The 19,622-nt window shown below is 27.7% G+C and overlaps 1 protein-coding gene and 1 non-coding gene across 2 annotated transcripts in view; one reads left to right on the top strand and one right to left on the bottom strand.

The window, feature by feature from the left end:
• The window catches only part of LOC123294101 (tumor necrosis factor receptor superfamily member wengen), a 203,237-nt gene that overhangs the window by 1,236 nt on the left and 182,379 nt on the right, over positions 1-19,622 (top strand). The gene's annotated exons all lie outside the window — the stretch shown is intronic.
• Positions 19,546-19,618, bottom strand: Trnar-ucg. Its single transcript has one exon. It is a non-coding gene; the product is annotated as a tRNA-Arg (tRNA).

Here is a 19,622-nt window from a genome sequence, read left to right on the forward strand (position 1 = left end):
ACGTATAAATTTAAAATATTTAAAATACCTGTGTATTATTTTTGACCTAATTTGCGCCCTCGCGGGTTAACAGTGATGTTTTGATATTTACGAAAAAATGTTTCGAACAAAAGTAATTTATTTTTTTATAACGAACATTTTTTACACTCAAACTTTTGCCCATTTACGAAATCAACTTCACTTGCTACGTTCTGAGTGCGCTATAAAAATTTCAGCTTGATATTTGTTTTCGTTTTTGAGTTATCGTGCTTATAGACTGGCAGATGGACGGATGGACATGCAACTGGAAATGGACTAATTTGGTGATTTTATGAACACCTAAACCAAAATTTTGTTCGTAACATCAATATTTTTAAGCGTTAAAAACTTGGGACTAAACTTTGGATACCTTGTTATATTTTATATACACATGGTATAATAACAGAAGAAAAAGGGGAAACTTTTACCACATACTATTACTTATCCACATATATTGCTTTCAGAAAAATTTAAACGTGAAGTATTACTTTCTCCTCCTAAGTTTTTTAATCAGTAAATAAATATATTTATACTTTCTTTATTTACCTTCGCTTCCACCATTTTAATAAAAAATAAAATTTCTTCATTCACTCCCCCTTATGTACATACATTACTACAAAAACTTCTTATTATCAAGATGAAACCAAGAACTACCATCCAATTATCTATCAAAACCGTGAATCGTAGCAATAAGAAGTTGTGAGGAAGTCACGCCAAGGGAAGAATTTTTTTTTTTCCAACAAAACATTTTGCTTGGCTTTTTATTTCCTTTATTTACAAAGACTCAAATAAATAATTTTCAGTTTGACTAAAATAATATATTTTTACATTTTGGCCCCGATACAATTTGGACCTTTATGCTCTGCAAACTCTTGTCCAAACATGCATGTATCAATAATTGAATGGGAAATTATTATCCAACGAATGCGATTATATCTTCTGGTCTATATAGTCCCGGAAAATTCCGTCAATGAGCATGATTATTTTTCGCATGGAAAATTTTTGCTGGTAACTAACCCAGTAGGATATTGTTTAAACTAATTTTTTTTAAACAAATAAGTTGACCGAATGTTGACCGAATCACTTCGGAAGAAAGATGGGATTTTCGCCAATCTAAATAAAATCAAATTAACAGAAAAGTATGAAAAATTGAATTTTCCAAAACGAAACTCCCGGAAAATTGGAAAAACGGTTTTTCAAACTTTCCGAGGGGTTGCGTTGTTGAAAATGTTAATTTTTGAACTTTTCTGTTAATTTGATTTTATTTCAACTCGATTGGTGAAAATCCCATCTTTATAGCTTGAATAAAACAGAAAATCGTTATTTTGGGGTGGTTTTTCGAGCGCTTTTTTTAACAATTAACAATCAAGCACTTAAAATGCAAGTACGCCAAAATTTTTGCAGATTGTTGTTGATTAAGCTGCACACACTACAAATAAAAGTTTAACATTAAAAATCAGATTTTTTCATGCTTTTTTGAGGGATGAAAACCGTAAAAATCATGCATATGCATGCTCTATGACAGATTTTGCTGGGACTAATATATTAATAACCAAAATAATATTTTCTGTTTGTTCTTTGGAGGTCTTTAAAACAAAACAAAACAAAAAAAAAAAGAAAAGATTTTTAAGTAAATAATTTCCATTTTTTTAAAAAGTATTTTTATTTTATTTATTTTTGAATGTGTTGTTTGTTGAATAAAGCAAGGTAATCGCTCACTGTGTTGTGTTGTAAGTGTAATCAATTGATATTCTGGGAAGTATTCATTAATACTTTTGCCGCTAAACTATTAATATTCAATAGATAACGTCTTCTAATACCTTCATAATGTATACCTTTGACTGTGCTGGCCTGTGCCTGTGCTCTTTTACACAGTATTGTTGTACAATATAGTTTTATTCAATAATACAAAAGTTATTTTTTTTTTACATTATCAATAATTTTATATGATGGCTTTAACCGTGTGAAATTTTCTAGCCAATTATCTATTTGATAAACATTACTTACGGAATAACCGAGATTATTTAGAAAATATATTTTTCCCTACGCTTCCACCATATTTTAAATTTCTATTTCGTATCGATTTTTTGAATTCCATTATAGGTGAACCGTAAGATGGGGAGAAATCGGGTTGCCCTATTATATCAATTCTTCCTCGGAGGATGTTGGAAAGTATTTCAGAATAATTTGGCTTCTATTTTTCGAAACAGCTACCATTTCGCCGCCTCTATACTATGATGCATTTCAGTATCGCAAAATGATAGGGATGAAGAGGGTGAAAGTCACAAAAATTTGAGCAAAAGTCTGCGATTGAGGTTCGAAATTAAGTGCTTGAAAAATGGACGATGAATTTTCGATTCGTTATTCATTCGATTTGTTTGCAAATTTCCCTTAAATTCAGCTTTCTCCGAAGCAAAAGCGGGAAAATAGAGTCTTACAATGTGATGTTCTAATATTAAGTAAATAGTATCTGGAAATTTTTTTCAGTAAGTGAATTTGTTGACTAACCTTTTGTTTTTTTTTTTCTGAATAAGCTGAGAAAAAAGAAGGAAATCTTCTTTACCAAATTTGGATCTGAGGCCTAATTTACGATAAAACCTACTCTTATATTATTATTCTTCATACGAAAGTTCTGTAGTCAATTATATAGAACACCCTGTATACTACAAAGAAAAATTTATTTTTCTTTTGGGCAAATAATCTCCCTAAATTGCGTTTCAGTAGTCGTTGAATAAATAGATGGATATTAAAAAACCAAAATAACTTACAACTATACTATTCAAATATATGAATGAACTGTCTAATAAAAATTTACCCACTCTTTTGCTTCAAATACATTTATTCACGCTCTCAAAATATTTTTTTCTTGCTTTCAAAACGCAAAAATATTTTTGGTTCTAGGATGGAAATTCCTTGGTTCAAGAAAAAAATCTGTGTGTTTTACTGTGTGCGGTGATTCTAGATAAAATTATAATTTTTTTAAGTAGGTATAACTGATATGTCTTATGTGTCTACTGGCTGATGTAGTGCACCTGTTTTAAGATGATGCCTTGTCATAATTTACTAGTTTACAATTTTTGTGTGTTGATAAAATACACTACGGAAGTAACAAAAATATTAAAAAGTAACATCCAAAATAAGTAACAAGAATTCTTGGTATTTGGAATAATTATATATTAAAAACATATCCAAATAAAGGATGTTCCAGTGTATATAAATATACACTTGTACACATTTAGGTAGTTAGGTACCATCACCATTCAAGATAATTTGTGCGTAAGCGTAACTATTGTACGCATAATACATACATAATGTAAATTAATTAATTTACGGTGTTTTTTAATTGATAAATTAATCCAAATTTTTACAGACTCCCAAAAATAGATATCGCTTATATTAGTCTAGTCAACAAGTTCAAATTGGGGGAAAAAATGGGCCTTAAAATGCTTGTAATGCGTCGTTGGATTCAGAATGATGTGTAGAAAAATGTGCCAAAAGCGTTTTTCAGCACATAAAAATTTATAAACAACACTTCGTAGAATTTTTAAAACCAACAGAAGCACCACCCGTACGTGCGCTTGATTCTCGATGGCCATTACAGTCATACCAAAAATATATTAATTTAATAATAAAAAGTGCGCAATTATCAAAGAAAAAAGGCGAATATAATTTGGAATAATATATTCCAAATAACCTGGAGCCTAAGTAGGTAGATTCACGCTTTTGGAGATTTTTTGTTTGATGATATTTTTGTGAAGGTTCCTAATTTTTGCTTTTTTTATTGTTTGTATTATCAAAGCTAAGTAATTTTCCAAAAATTTTATGCTTTTTTTATTGGGATAACTTTTTTTCTTTTCTAGTAATTAAAAAAAAACTGGTATTCCAAATATACTTCACATCCTCTACTATCCTTCCGAAATTTTTAATGTTCAGGAAACATTTCCAATGATAGTTTGTCTACCGAAAAGTGTCCATGCCTTTTTATAATTAAAAAAATTTTAATCATTTCCACGAACGGTTTTTTTTTTACAAAAAACCAGGCCTATGATTTAGTATTACAAGAAAAGGTGTTTTATAAATTTTCACGATGTTAAATTAATACCCTACAATGTTTGAAATCTCTTCTGTTGGAGGTAAAAAATTTTTCTTCAAATTTGATTCAATTAATATTGGTAATTTATTGACATTGTCAAAATCAAGCATATATATCATGTCTTTTGAAAAACAATTGCCTGCATTTCCGATTATGGTAACAAGGAGTGCCCAAAAAAAAAATGAAGTTGTTTATAACCAAAACGGTTTATTCAATTTATCAAGTTTTATTTGATTTGCTTTTACGTAAAATGAGATGAACTTTACGGATAACTCATATATTTAGGTAATGGATTTATTATATATTGTTTTTGAAACTAGTTTTACTGTATATGGATTCGTCTGTATAAAGCGAATATACCAAATTTAGTAAATAAATAATATTAATAATAATTTTTCTGTGAAACGACTAAATATGCTATTTTTCTATATGTAGAGTATACAATAATACTAAAAATATTATTATACTCTTAAAATAATCAAGGGGATAACAAATCTCATATTACGAAGATTTAATTGAAGAATCACCTGCGTTTCAATTGAAGGAAATTTTTGTTTTTATAAATATTTTCAACGTTTTATCTGAAGGACTGAATTAATTCGTAATTATCTAATCTGTTAATTTGAATTCGTATTAACTAAGACAATGATCACTTTGAAATTGAGTATAGTCCCTACGAAATTGGTTACATTTTAACTGGTCCACTTGGAGCGACTCCTCCTAACTTGATAATAGTTTCTTTTTTATAGTTTATGCAATCATAAATAAAACGTAAAAGCCTCCAGGACAGAAATTTGTGTCGATGTCAAAATATGATAATCAATTTTCCGAAAAGAAGAAAAAATTGTACTGTTTGGCATAATCTTATAGTATCAAAAATTCCACTCCAGTGAGTGTGGAAAGCAAATTTAAAGGAAAGTATATAATAATATTTTTAGTTTATTTTTATATTGATTAATATTATTAATGAGCCATCTGTGTGTTTTTTTTTTGCTGATTTAATTAATATATCAATATTGATTAGATAATTACTTAACCCACATTTGAAGCCATTATTATTGTAAGTATCGTTTTATTGACGTCATAGTAATTGAGTAAATGAATTTGAAAGTGCATTTTAAAATGTTGCAATTAATTTTTATTAATTAGCGACTAGGTGTATACACGATACTACTTTTACAAATTATAATTATATTTATATGTTTTTAAATTAAAACATGAAAAATATTTTCGCGTATTCGGTTGTATAATGTGACTAAGTACTAGTGCTGTAAAAGTAACAAGAAATTGAGAACCCGTATGTATTAGTTACAATACTTAGTACCCGTTACTATCGTATCGTTACGTTACTCGTTACTTTTGATACATATTACCAAAAAAAAAATTTCAATTGGTAAGATTTTATGTTAGTTATGGTTCAACTGGATAAGTTAAAATGTATATATTCTGAATAAGAAATTTGAGCTAAACTAAAAACTCGAGTAATGAGACAAATTCTTAAGTAACATTTCAGTACTCGGTACTAGATGGCGTACCTGTTACTCAGTATTCGGTACATATGGTTTGTTACAACCCGACTAAGTACAACAATGCATCATCGGAATAATGTGCTATTTTAGCTGAAAATCGTGTTCGAACTAAAATTATTTATTTTACTACACTTATTTATTATTTATTTAAAAAAAATACATTAAATACGTTTTAGAAGGGTTAGATATTTGGAAAAATTCAAAAACAACTTGTAACGATAAAAAGAATGTGTTACGAACTCTTATTTTGAGTCTAAATTTCAAATAATTTCCTTTAAAATTTCATTTCAGCTTCCAAGGTAATCATACTAACGACCAAAAAATTTATAAAACCATGGTATTTATTTTATTATATTTATTATAAACAAATTTTGTATAAATTCATTTAATCTCTTGGGAATGAACGCAAGTTCGAAAATTTTTGAGATAAAATAAAAAAACTTGTAGTCATATACCAATAATAAAATTATTTTTTATTATTTTAATTATTCATTGTAATATAGTATGTACTACCAAAAACCTGATATAAATTCAATTAATAAAGAAGATAATTAAAATAATTGTTAATACATTATTATTTTTTATTTATTTATTAAATAATAAATAATTCCTTCCTTTCACCTATAATATAATAATGATACTACGGAACAATTATTATTATTATTATAATACGTTCGCATACATAATATTATAATTCTATTATTCGATGTGGGTTTTAATAGCATTAAAATATATATTTATTATCGTACGCTACACCTATAGTTAGTTATAGATAGGTAGGTGGTATGTGTTAGTAATATATTATTGGTATTTTAATTATTGATTTCTTTGCAAAAATACTTTCGCATATTAATTTAATTATATACACATATCATTGTTAATAAAATTTATTATTATTGTCAAATGTGTCTTTTAAAAACATTTTTAATGGAGCTCTGAGTAAAAAAAACCGCTCGAAATATATTGAATAACAATAAAAATAATAATAATCTCTGTTGTATGTATAGAGTGTTTTTATAATTAAAATTTCCCATCGGCGAGGATGGATGCTAGTGATTACATAAAATGTTTCATAGTTATGGGTTTGGTTGAGCTTCTGGTCATGATCTAGAAGCACCAAAAGTAATCAATATCATCTCCAAATAAATTGAATTCCAAAAGATAGGTATACTTTTAGAAATGAATATTTTACAATAAATGCTTTTAAAATATAAAATATAATAAAGAAAAAATTCTGTCAATCAAAAAATTTAATTATATTAAAATATTATATACGTAAAAAATAAATATAAAAAATATTAAACACATTTTAATTTGCATGAATATGAGATGTAATATATTTTAACTTGTCAATTTTTATTTAATATTATTCATAATTTAATTTTTTAAATTACAATTTGTTTTAAACATAAACCAATCATAATCTGATTATACAAATCATATTTTATACTCGAGCCAGGCAATTAATGAAAATTCCAGTCTAGTCGACAATAATCTTCTAGTCTTCTTTTGTAATCTTCTAGTAATTTACGAGTCTGTTTATCTGCCAATTCCTTCTAAAGCACGCAACAGATTTTGAAACGGTTTTCACCATCATGTAGATATTTTTTTGGGAGCTGGAGCAAAGCCGGGAGCAAACTCGTTCTGAAAATACCTATTGGAATGACATACAGGGTGAACTATTTTAATCTATACACCTAAATATTCCGTTTTGTGGCTAACCAATTAAAAAATAACTTAAACAAAAGTTGGAGAGTTTGATGAAGGAGATCATGTTCTGACATCATGGGACCTAGTTATTCGGATTTCTTTAATAGACAATTTAGATCCTAATCGATAAGAGGTAGAATAATACTTTTAATTAGAAAGTTGACCCTCATAAAAAAACTAACAATTTTTGAACAAAACATTTTTTTCGCAAAAACGTTAGCTTTCGGAGGAACTACGATTTAAAATTATGTCATTATTGAATTTCATCGAAAATACGCTTAAAGTTTATCGATATTTATAGGCGAAAGTTATTGACACTAGCGAATGTCCTCTATTGCCCTTGACAAAGTTTGGCTTTAGCATTTTTCCGTAGTTTGCGTGTTTTTTTCCGATTAAATGCAATGATGACGATGCGATTTTAAACGTATTTCTTCCGAAAGCAAACGTTTTTCGAAAAAATTTTTTAAACAAAAATTGTTAGTTTTTTATGAGGACCAACTTTCTAGTTACGAGTGTTATCTCTTACCGTTTAGCATCTAAATTGGCAACCTAAAGAACAATGTCTCATCTTCTGTCCCTTATTGATTTGTAAAATAACTCAAGGCTATTAATTGTGTAATTTAGTTACTAGACGTTATCTCCGAAACTATAAAGAATAGAAGGTTGCTAATTAGTATAGAAGGTAATTAATTGGTAGCTTCTTTGAAAATCCTTTTGGTCATATTTTAATTTGATTATGCAAATGCCATGTACAAGCAGTTCGTTTAATCCGAAAGATTTTATAGCTTAGTACTGCTTAGTTAGCTTATTAAATCAGACCTTACAAAAAATTTCTTTAGGGATCTTTTTACTTTTGGAAAAAACGAAAATATCTTTTTTTGTATGTATACCTACTAGCGATAAATATTCACTTATGCAATTTCACACGTTTGAACTATTTGAATTACCTATCATTTAATTTGGTAGTGGATTTATTAGTTAACATGACTAACAGCAAATAATTTTGTGGCTAATTAAAAAACCATCAATACTCGTCTCTTTGAAATATCAATTGATTTATTGTATTTAAATATATCCATTTATAATAGTGAAGAACATTTATAGTATTGTGCTTGCTTAATTCCCGTTGTTAACAACTATTTATTATACAGAAATTGTCTCGTTGAATAATAAAGTAAACACTGCGCAGATTATTTAATCCAAACATTCATGCACTTTCTTGCGAAAAACAGATGGCATGTAGTTTATTAGTTTATTGGATGTAATAACAAATTTATGAAAATAATGGCTTTAATTAAAGATATAGGAGCAGATTAGTAACTTTCAGTAAAAGCCACACTATAAAAAAATATATTTTTTGATGGTGAAGCATGTTGTACCTTGACAAAAGTTTTGGATATCTGGCGTAATTTTCAAATTAAGGAAAAATGTTGTTCTAACAAAAAGTATCATCAAAGTTAAAAATAAGATAAAAGTAATTTCACTAAACACTAAATCTACCATTGCTAATATTAATTAATGCATAATATCTATTAAAAAGTTTTTTTTTATTCGCGTTTTTTAATTCTAAGTGAATATTATCACAAACTTTCTAAATATTTTGTTTTTTGAGATTTCTCCATGAGAGCATGAAAATTAAGAATAAATAAAGAATCCGATGAGCCTCCTTTGATAATTGATTTATATATATGTACCCTGCTACGAAATCCAAATTAAATAAATCTTAATAGGTCCATAGATTTTTTTAATGGCTATTGGTTACGATAATTCGTTACATATTGGTGGAAGCGACGGGAAAAGTATGTTAAAGTAGATGCGTAACTTAAATTAATTTTCTAGTTTTTTATTTAAAAGAATAACATTTAATAGAATAACCTTGTTGGCTTTAAAAGTAATTTTATAATGTGAAATAAAAATTAATGTAAAAATAAGAAATTTTCCCATGGTTATCTCATTTAAAAAAAATTAAATCATCAAAAATTTAGGGAAGAAGTTGAGGAGGGAAAACAAAAACGCAAAAAAAACTATCTTAAAATACATCAAATAGCAATTTACAAAATTAAATTAATTTGTATTTTAAGTTAATTATAAATAGTATTTTTTCAACTTAAATTGTTTTTGACATAAAAAAATATTCAAGAAAATTACCTAAATGTAACTGAGGTAACTGAGTTCAAAAAATAACTCCGGTAAGATGTACATGCCTTTATATATTACCTTCATGTACATAAGACCGAAGATATAGTACATCGGACATTTATCGAAATGGTTTGTGATCAGTAAATTGTCGTCTTGTTCCAAGTAACAATACCAAAGTTGTAATAGTTTTGATGTAAATGAGACAGACAACAGCATCAAAATGTACATAATTATAAATTTTGTGGTCTTGTTCGAACTATTATTGTTATTGTAATTTTAACTGTCACCCATGATTATGTTAATCTAGTTATTGTCATAATTTGTGGTTTTGTTTAATCATTTATTGAATATTGATTTAAAAAAATGATGTTCGAGTGGTGGTAATAATTACGGTACCAAAGTTGGCTATAGTGTGATAAAAAACTATCTCAAATATTTAGACAATCTTATAGTTTATAATAATACCATAAAAATAAAAGGTTCTCGATGATATCAAAACAAAGTTTTAATTTAATTATGATTATAATGAACAGAGACGACTGTAGTTAGAGTATTGATGATTGAAGAGCGATATCTATATTATCAAATTTATAAGCATCACTTGCACACAATATATTATATATTTTTGTAGTTGCGTGGTATTGTAAAGACAAAAATAACTCATTACTTGACTACAAAGCATGTATTTGATTTATATGTATGTATCGTGCAATTAACCAAAACTTTTTTACAATACTAAGTTTACATTCACCTTAATATTTGCATGATACTATGTAATCTTTTTTTGACCATAAATAATAAAGCTTCTAAAAAAAAATCCAAGAAACGTCGACTTTTTGTTTAAAAAACTAAGAAGATCCCTAAAGGCCTTCATTTTTACGTTTTGTTTGGTAATGCTCTGTTATACCTTTTTTCTTTCTAGTTCATATGATAACCGTTTTTGTCACCAATTCGTCTGGAATAGGTAGAGTATAAAATTTACAAGAATACACAAAAACCTTGTAGAGAAGAAACCTACTATTAAATATTGTGTATTGTTTATTATCTATATGGATATATTCAATTTGTTGGTTATAAGAATCATGAGATGAATTTAAAATTATAAATAAATAAAAAAATAAAAATATATTATGAATGCCACAAAATCCTCCATATCCGATGCTTCTTTTTAGAAAAAATATTAATCACATATGATCGAACTGAACTTTTATTGATAGTGACTTTTATCAACTGCAAATGATAGAAGTGAACTTCATTTATAGATAGAAATATTAACGCACTTCGAACCAAAATACGTAAGCGAAAGTATCCGAGCAAAATACATTTGCAACAATATTTTATCGTGTTATACTTCCAAAAATATTTTGTTTAAAAATATTTCCCGTTAAAAAATTTAAAATACTCATATGTAAGGAGAATTTTTCTACACAATTGCCGTAATATAGTTATCGATAAGCTTTGCTCTTTACGAATATTTTAACAAAGATGTTTTGCCTGGCAACAAATTTTTCTAAAATAGATCAGATTCTTAATGAAGATGTTATATTAACAAGGTAAATTTTTATTTATTATGATATATTTGCATGGTGGGCCAAAAGTCGATACTTATTGAAAACATTTAGGTAATTTTGATTGTGAATCAAAATATTAGACTTTTTTCATAGAATTATAATACCCTAACGATGCGTGTGTTTAATATGGGCAGTGACTTTAGGCCAACCCAACATAGGCCCATCCATAGTAAAATACAAAATTTCAAATAAATCGATAAATTTCAAATTTTATATTTAAGAATCTGGAATTTAATTATATTCAAGGACAAGAAGCTTCTCAAACCGTTCATTTAAGGGTTATCCTTAAAAAAGTCAAAAATAAATTTTGCGTCAAAAATAGTAGTGGGTATATTTTAATAAATACAAGTGTGGAACTACGTTTGACTGAATTTTCTCGTTTTTCTTGGGTTCAAACTACCTATTTAAATTATTCTTACCAGATTCAGTTACAAACTAATTTTCTCAGTTTTTTAACGTCTAGGAAGCCTTTTAAAATATTTGATAATTTCGAATACTATAATTTTTCACCGGCTATAATAATAATTGGTGTTTTTATGTTCAATCTGATTCGAAAATAACTGATTTATTTGTATTATAGTTAAATTAAGGAAAATTACTATTGAATAATGATTTTCAAAATTATTGACTAAATAACTAGTCGTATTCACGTATTCAAGTAGTTGAATTCATACTTGCCAGTTTTTAGGCGAAGATGTAGAAAACATATCTTAAAAACTACAATTCTAGCGTTATTTTTAACTGTTAACTTTCTTTTTTCTTAGGTTAGGTAGTTACCCAAACTAATTTTTTTTTTCTTGGGTTAAATCTTATCCAATTCAGAAAACAAACACATATTCCCGATTTTTTCGAAATTTCTTCTGGGTCTCTTAAAAATTCTTCGATTTTTATATAAATTAATTTTTAGGATTATTTTGATCAAAAAATTGCAAAGCTTTTCAAAATAATTTATTCTATACGCATCCAAATCCGCTCGCTTTGATTTTTAATCTAGATAACATTAACGTCCTGTATCTAGAGCTTCAAGAAATTTTGTACTAAAAGAAAAATTCAATGTTAAATGTTGGTATCTTTTATTATTTTCTCAGTTATGACATTGGTCGGTCAAAGGCGATCATTGCGGGATATCCTATTTGTTAGTATATACAGACGTTATTATTATAAAAAGACGTTATTATTTTACTTATTCAAAAATATACTGATAAAAATAATATTCCTATATAATATTATGTATATGTGCTACATACAACTACTGTGGCTGTTTCTTTTCTATTGCTATCAACAAAATAATACAACAAATCATTGGCTTGATTGACTCGATTCACTGACTGAATTGACTCTTTGAGATGTTTATGTGTATATTGTTCGCTATGAGTCGTGTTGAGAACAGTAGTAGATACTTCAATTACGATTCATGATTATTTTTATTAAAAGAGACTATCTTATTAACAATTACTGTTATTGTTTATATTTATATGAACTAATTCTGGGACGCGTTTTTTATGGGGTAAGTTACTTTTAAACTTAAGATTTTTGAGTTTCAGTGAAGAATTTAGGACTTACTGGATCTAGCGATGACAAAAGTCAAAAGTTCTAAAATTAGTATTAGCGTCTAATTAGAAAAAAAGCAGTTTCATAATGCAATTTACTGCAGAATTTGTTTTCGTATTGGAATATGTTTAGGGGTATCCTCCGAGTGTAAATACAACTTGGCGAGACGCAGGGGCGTGAGCTTCAACCACCATCTTGGAAAACACATTTTATCAAATATCTCATGAACCGGTCACCGTACAACAAAAATGGTAGGGATCATTTTCATAGAAAATAACATTTTCTATAAGTTACATACACAATAAAAGTAATTACGATTAGCTAATTCATACTGATGATGACCATTTTGTAGTCGAAATACGTATTTATATATAATATTTAACACTTTCTAAATTATTTGATTGAAAAATTTAGATGATTTTATGTATACGTTTGTCCATAATATCTGTGGGACTATTTCCCCTATATAATCTTACGAGTGAATTGTATGAGATGAGATGAGATCACCATCGTTAGTTAGTTCTAATGAATATACTTGGTTAGACATTTGTGGTGTATAATAAGTTAATGTGTAGTATTATTCGTGTGGATTTACTTCAATTATCTCAGTATTTCTTAATCATGATGATGTTATATTATCTTCTTTGATTTAATGCGTCAAGTTATATTATCTCTACATTGTCTGACAAATCAAATGAAACAAGAATAAAAATATTTAAGTATATATTTAAACGAGCAATTCTTGTATATTATACATATATTATATATCAGCAATCTCGGTGCTTATATGTATTAGTGATAAAATTTGTGCCTAACCCAAAAAATACCGAGTAAAGCTCGGTCATCCAGGTACTTAAAGGTTAACAGCAACGTGGTGAAGAAAAAATACGAAGGACCTAATTTCAATGAATGAAATGTTAAAAATGGGAAAAATAAAGCATATGTGTGGCAATCGTTTACAATCCGATTTCAGGCAATCAGCCAGCTAATTATTGCCTTTACTAGAGTATCCACTACAAAACCGTTTTTGTTTAAACTATTGTCAAAACAGAATTGAAATGTGCCAAATATGACATTTATAATAGAACTAGCTTGATACCCGAGCGCTGCGTTGGGTTTGAAAGTAAAGACTGGCAAAGATCACCGCGTTATAGCCTTCATCTCCCTTGTTCTCACTTATTGCCTCTTCCCTAAAACTTGAAAAAGGACTTGGCCATAAATTGTGTTTTTACATTTTAACGTTTTAACTTTTACCAAAAGAATAAATGTCAGACTAAATTTAATTTTTTTAATGTTATAAAAAATATATATATTTTTAATATAAATTATAGCTTATGTGTTATTCTGATGTATGAGCTATATTATTGTAGAATTTCAATCAAATCCATTAAGTAGTTTTTACGTGAAAGCGTCACAAATAAACAAACAAACAACTTTACTTTCACATTTACATAGTATAAGACAAAGTCACTTCCGCCTGTCTGTCCCTAATCCCTACGTAGATTTTTAAAACTAAGCAACGGATTTTGATGTGGTTTTTTATAATAGATAAAGTGATTCAAGAGGAAGGTTTTTATGTAAATTGTATGCATAATTTACTAGAAAAACAGTGAGAATTTTAGAGGTTAAAAGAAATTGTGAACAAAAGGAGGATAAGTGACGGCATTTGAAGTGAAGGTTATAACATAGTAATCTTTGAATTTAAAATTGAAGTTGCCCAGCGGAGCGGATAGTTTACAGCTAGTATACGGATAAAAGAAGAGCTGAAGTGAATTATTGCAAGCTAATAAACAAAAAAACTATAACAAAATATTTCAAGATACTATATTGAAACATATATAAATTGAAAGTGCTGCTTCTCTCTCTCTTTTATACTGAACCATTAGCTTTAAAAGGTATTATACTATAAACATAGGGTTGTCGCCCTGGTAACTCAGTTGGTTAAGGCGTAACCATTTCCATCCGCGGTATGCCCAAGTTAGCGGGTTCGATTCCCGCCGTCGCAAAAATAATTAATTAAATAGTTGTGATGGGCTGGTGTAGTGCATGGTATATGCATGAAGGAGGTCCACTCAGCCTCTGAAATTGAGGAGCTGATAAATGAAATTATCAGCGGAAAAGGTGGTAAAGCACATATATGATATCACAATGGGCTCTATAGCCTAAGTGTGTCCTTCGTGGACAGCCAATATCACCTAACCTAATCTAACCTAACCTAACCTAATCTGACCTAAACATAGGGTTTATATATAACATTAGGTTTATTCATTGTCCTTACCTTGCTTGGAGTAGCAAGGATTAACTTCGATTAACAATTAACGAAAAGAGTATCTTAAGTCATTTTCATAATGCTCTTATAACGTTTCAAAATCAGTATATTTCTTAATTCCTGCTGTTTTAATTTCTTTGCTCGTCAGTGTATATTATTATTTAAAGATAGTAAATGGACTGGCTTTATTTAAATAACAAAATTAGTGAATTAAATTAAAATGGTTTTAATATTGTATCTGTCTCGAGGAACATACTTATGTTGATAACGGTATAATATTAACGTATAATTCCATTATTTTTTGGTAGATTATTCTCTATTATATTATTTTAAAAACTAAGTTATATATGTATTTATGAAATTAACTGAATTAACTGAAACTTTATTCTTTATTTCCTTTGCAGAAAAATGAATTTATATCATTATTTTTATCAATATCTCGAAAATTCGAATGAATCGTCATAGTTTATTCCCCTTTCCTTCATTATATTTTTTTAATTTTTAAACTTATAAATACTTAAAAATCTTTTTATCTATAATAATGCTAAACAATGGTTGATGAATGATAAATATGTCGACATGCTGGGAAGAGGTAAAGAGATTTAAATTTCTAGATTGCTAATTCGAATGTCTTCAAAATTTCGCTTTTCTGATTTACGTGAAGTTTCTTCTTAGATTAATTCTTCATGCGTACTTCAGTATATACTTTCTAGCGCCAACATGGTAACGATATGGTAACGAAAATATTCAATTTTAAGTATTTAAAAAAACGATTTGAATTTTTTTTATCTTACCGCAGATACATTGACTTATCTTTAATAGCCTCAATCATCCAAAAACATATAAAAAATCAGAAATCTATTTTTGATTATGTTTTGATAAAAATGAGGATAAATCGTTATTTTTTTTAAACAATCGTGAATCAGAATTTTCGAAGTATTCAACCAATGTGTTCTAATGGAACTGCAAAAATTGGTGTTAGTGGCAGCCGGATTAGTCTCGAACCCTTTTTTCGGGGTAAATATAAGGAGTTTTTATCTTTTTATACATAAAATAAAGTTATGAAAATTTTATCAGTGATTTTGTTACACAATTAATTTTTAAGAAATGTTTTTTAAGAAACCTTGTGTGTTGAAATAAATTATATTTATGAACACGAGAAATTATTACGAAATAGAATCATGATTGACACCAAGAGAAAAAATACAAAAATAAATCTATTATCGTCATGTTGTAAAAAAAAAAAACAAACCAAACAAACAAGTGGAAACATACAATTGACTGAGTTAAATGTTGAAATACCATGTATAGACAGTGTTGATTCCTCTATCACATTACACATATATGTCACACATACATAATTAATATTTCCATATAATACATACTACAAAATTTGCATCTAATGTGTGCCCTCGTGAGTAAACAGTGATGTTTACAAAAGAATGTTACGAACAAAAGTTGTTTATTTTTATTGAGGAAAATTTTGTTCTATCTCTAACAGTTTACAAAATGGGTACTACGGACCCAAGACCCAATTGACCTATGTTGCTTATTTACGAACTCGACCTCACTTTTTACGTCCTGAGTGCCCTGTAATTTCAGCTTAATATCTTTTTTCGTTTTTGAGTTATCGTGTTCACAGACGGACGGGCGGACGGACGGGCGGACGGACGGATAACCGAGAAAGGACTAATTAGATGATTCTATGAACACCCATACCAAAATTCTTTTCGTAGCATCAATATTTTTAAGCGTTACAAACTTGGGACTAAACTTAATATACTATGATATATTTCATATATACATGGTATAAAAATATTATATCACGATATATACAGTGTTTTCGAAAACAATAATGCTATACACCATAACACAAACAAAAACAAACGACCCAAAGAAAAGTATAAGAAAAAAAGTACAATTTTTTCTTTCAATTTGGCACGAAATGTGAAAAACATATAAACAAAATCTTTACAATAATAAGAAACTTGAAAAATATAATGTGTTTCAGACATTTAGTTTTTAATAATCAATCGTAAATGGGTGGATATGGGGAAAAGAAGTTTAGGAACCCAGAAGTCAAAGAGAGATATTCAAAAGAAATTTGAGAGAAATAAAGTGGGTTAAAGATTGAAGGGTTGGTGACATAGAATAATGTTTTGTTTATTATTTAGTTCTGTATATCTTCTTATTCATTTTTTTTAAATTTTATCCCGAAAAAAGTATTTACTTGTTATTTTATTTTGAGGGTGATTTATTCAGTTTAAAGGATTATGTTTAGATACTTAATTTTTGTCCTTAATTCCCTAATGTTTTTTTTGCCTTTTCCTCATAGCGTCAAGATAAGAATTAATAAACAGAGCAACAAAATGAATATCGTTTCTTTACTGACACCATTGGTTGAATTTCCGCTATAGGCAATACTTGTGCTGTATTTTGTATATATCTTATTAGCCCTTACTGGGGAAGATATATCTCGCATAGCTCACTTTATCAAGGAAACTGTGAAAACAACCACTATATTTTAGAATCATTAAATATACTATATAAAATTCTCGAAATAAGAACTTCTCGAAATTTTGATTGCAATTAATTTCTTTCATTTATTGGAAATTATTTTTCTTGAAACATATTGTACATGAATTGAAATCATATGTGTTGATTTTGGCAAAGAATTCGATTTTTTTCTGTTCAACTATTTTATAAACCTCACTACACCATTAAGTAAGGCCATGGTCTCAATTTTTTAATTAATGAAAAAAAATTTTAATAAAAGTATTCAACTAAATTTCCAAAATATTAATACAGAAATAGCAAAAAATTAGTTTAAAAATCTTATACAGTATTTCACAGAAGTCCTTTGTCACCCTTTAATAGGATCTTTGCTTTGAGTTCAGTCGAATATAAAAAAAAACGAGTGGATCTCATGAACACCTTGGATTATCTTCGACCTTTATAATCAGTTAAAGGTCAATTTGTTTTCTTTATTGGTAACAAATAGAAGAAGGATTTTTTGGGTAAAAGATTAATATCTTTTGTTTTAAACATATTTTTGAATTATAAATAGAGTAGGCTAAAATTGAAATAAAAATTCATCCAATTACCTTGGAATTTTAAAACTCTGTTTAGTTATGCAATAAAGTTTATGGGATGCTCTTTTGAATGGCAACGTGCTTGTTTTCTAAAACTTCCCCAAAATCCAAATAGGAGCCATAATTTAAAATTTAGAACCTATATTTAACAGGTTAAGTAGATTTCCACATTCAGTTTTTGGCGAATCTTTTGTTTATATTAAGAAAAAATCATTTAAATAAAAAACTCTAGTTTTTGTCTATATAGAACAATTTTTTCTATTTTAAAATGCACCCGTTTATCTTTTCCTGTAACAAAAATGAGTCGACCTTTTATTTACGTTGAAGGTTAATTTCCAATCTTATCTGAAAAGAAAGATCTCATTAATTAGTGACTAAGGACTTGTGAGACATGCTAAATTACTCACATGCATATTTTTAAAACCATAGAGCGTATTATGGAAACTTATAAAAACTCTTATTCGCACCGTGCGTGAGTTTTTTTGGAGGCGTTTCCATAGTAACGATACACTACTTTAATTATAGAATTGTATGGATTCATATATAATTGTATGGATTTCATTTATGACTTACCTTGAAAATTTAATATTATTGTCTCACAAATTTAAATAAATAATTATGATAATTTACATTTGAAAAATAATATTTGTGCAATTTGATTTCTTATTTTCACAATTTTTAATGCATTAAATTTAATTAATTCGTGTTTTCAATAATTTTAATTTGACATTTTCTATAAGATTAACATGTAAAGTATTGCAAATTAGTCATAACAGCCTCCTTTATCGCCAAAATTTTTCACTGGAAGCGCTAGCATCGATTTTATTGTCCCTACCATGACTACGCACACAACGAATAGAAACATATTAATATTTTGATATTTTGAATAGATAATCATACGAAAATTTTTAAATAATCATTTTTTATAATAATAAACTTTGCTATAATTATTTATTTTAAATAGCTTAAAGCCATTTTTGTGATTGAATAACGGCAAATTGACTATAAATGTATATTTTTAAAATTTTATTATCTTAATTTTGTTATACCAAGATTATATTTAGTATGTAAATAAATGTATTATTTCATAGACTTCGTGATATTTATCTTATATAGGATGTTTCAATTTTACTATACATTAAAAGGCTTTTAAAGGAAATTAATTTCTGAACAAAAGCTTATTCCAAACTGAATTTTTTTCCCAATTCTTTGGTACATTGAATTGTAACACTAGAAATATTGCTAGCGGAATCATTTCGCTCAAATTGTGGCAGGGAACATTTTAAAAGCAAATAAGTCTTATTTTTATATTTTTTGGGTGAAGACCAACCTTATATATTGAACCCGATTTTTGAAGGTACAATTTAATTCATATAATATAGAGTTTTATCAAAATTGAAGACAACAAATTTTCTCGATTTTTTCCAAATTTCTTAAGAATCTTCCCGTAAATCCCTTTGAAAATGACAAAAAAATCGCAAACAACTTTCTCTTTAAGAATTCTTAAAAACTTGGAATAAAGAGTAATTTTAAAATTTTAAGTAATTTTTAAAATAACAAAAAAGGGTTTAAACGACCGTGACAGGACTCGAACCTGCAATCTTCGGATCCGAAGTCCGACGCCTTATCCATTAGGCCACACGGTCTTGT

This window comes from Chrysoperla carnea, chromosome 2 (genome assembly GCF_905475395.1).
Source record: "Chrysoperla carnea chromosome 2, inChrCarn1.1, whole genome shotgun sequence".
Lineage (NCBI taxonomy): Eukaryota > Metazoa > Arthropoda > Insecta > Neuroptera > Chrysopidae > Chrysoperla > Chrysoperla carnea.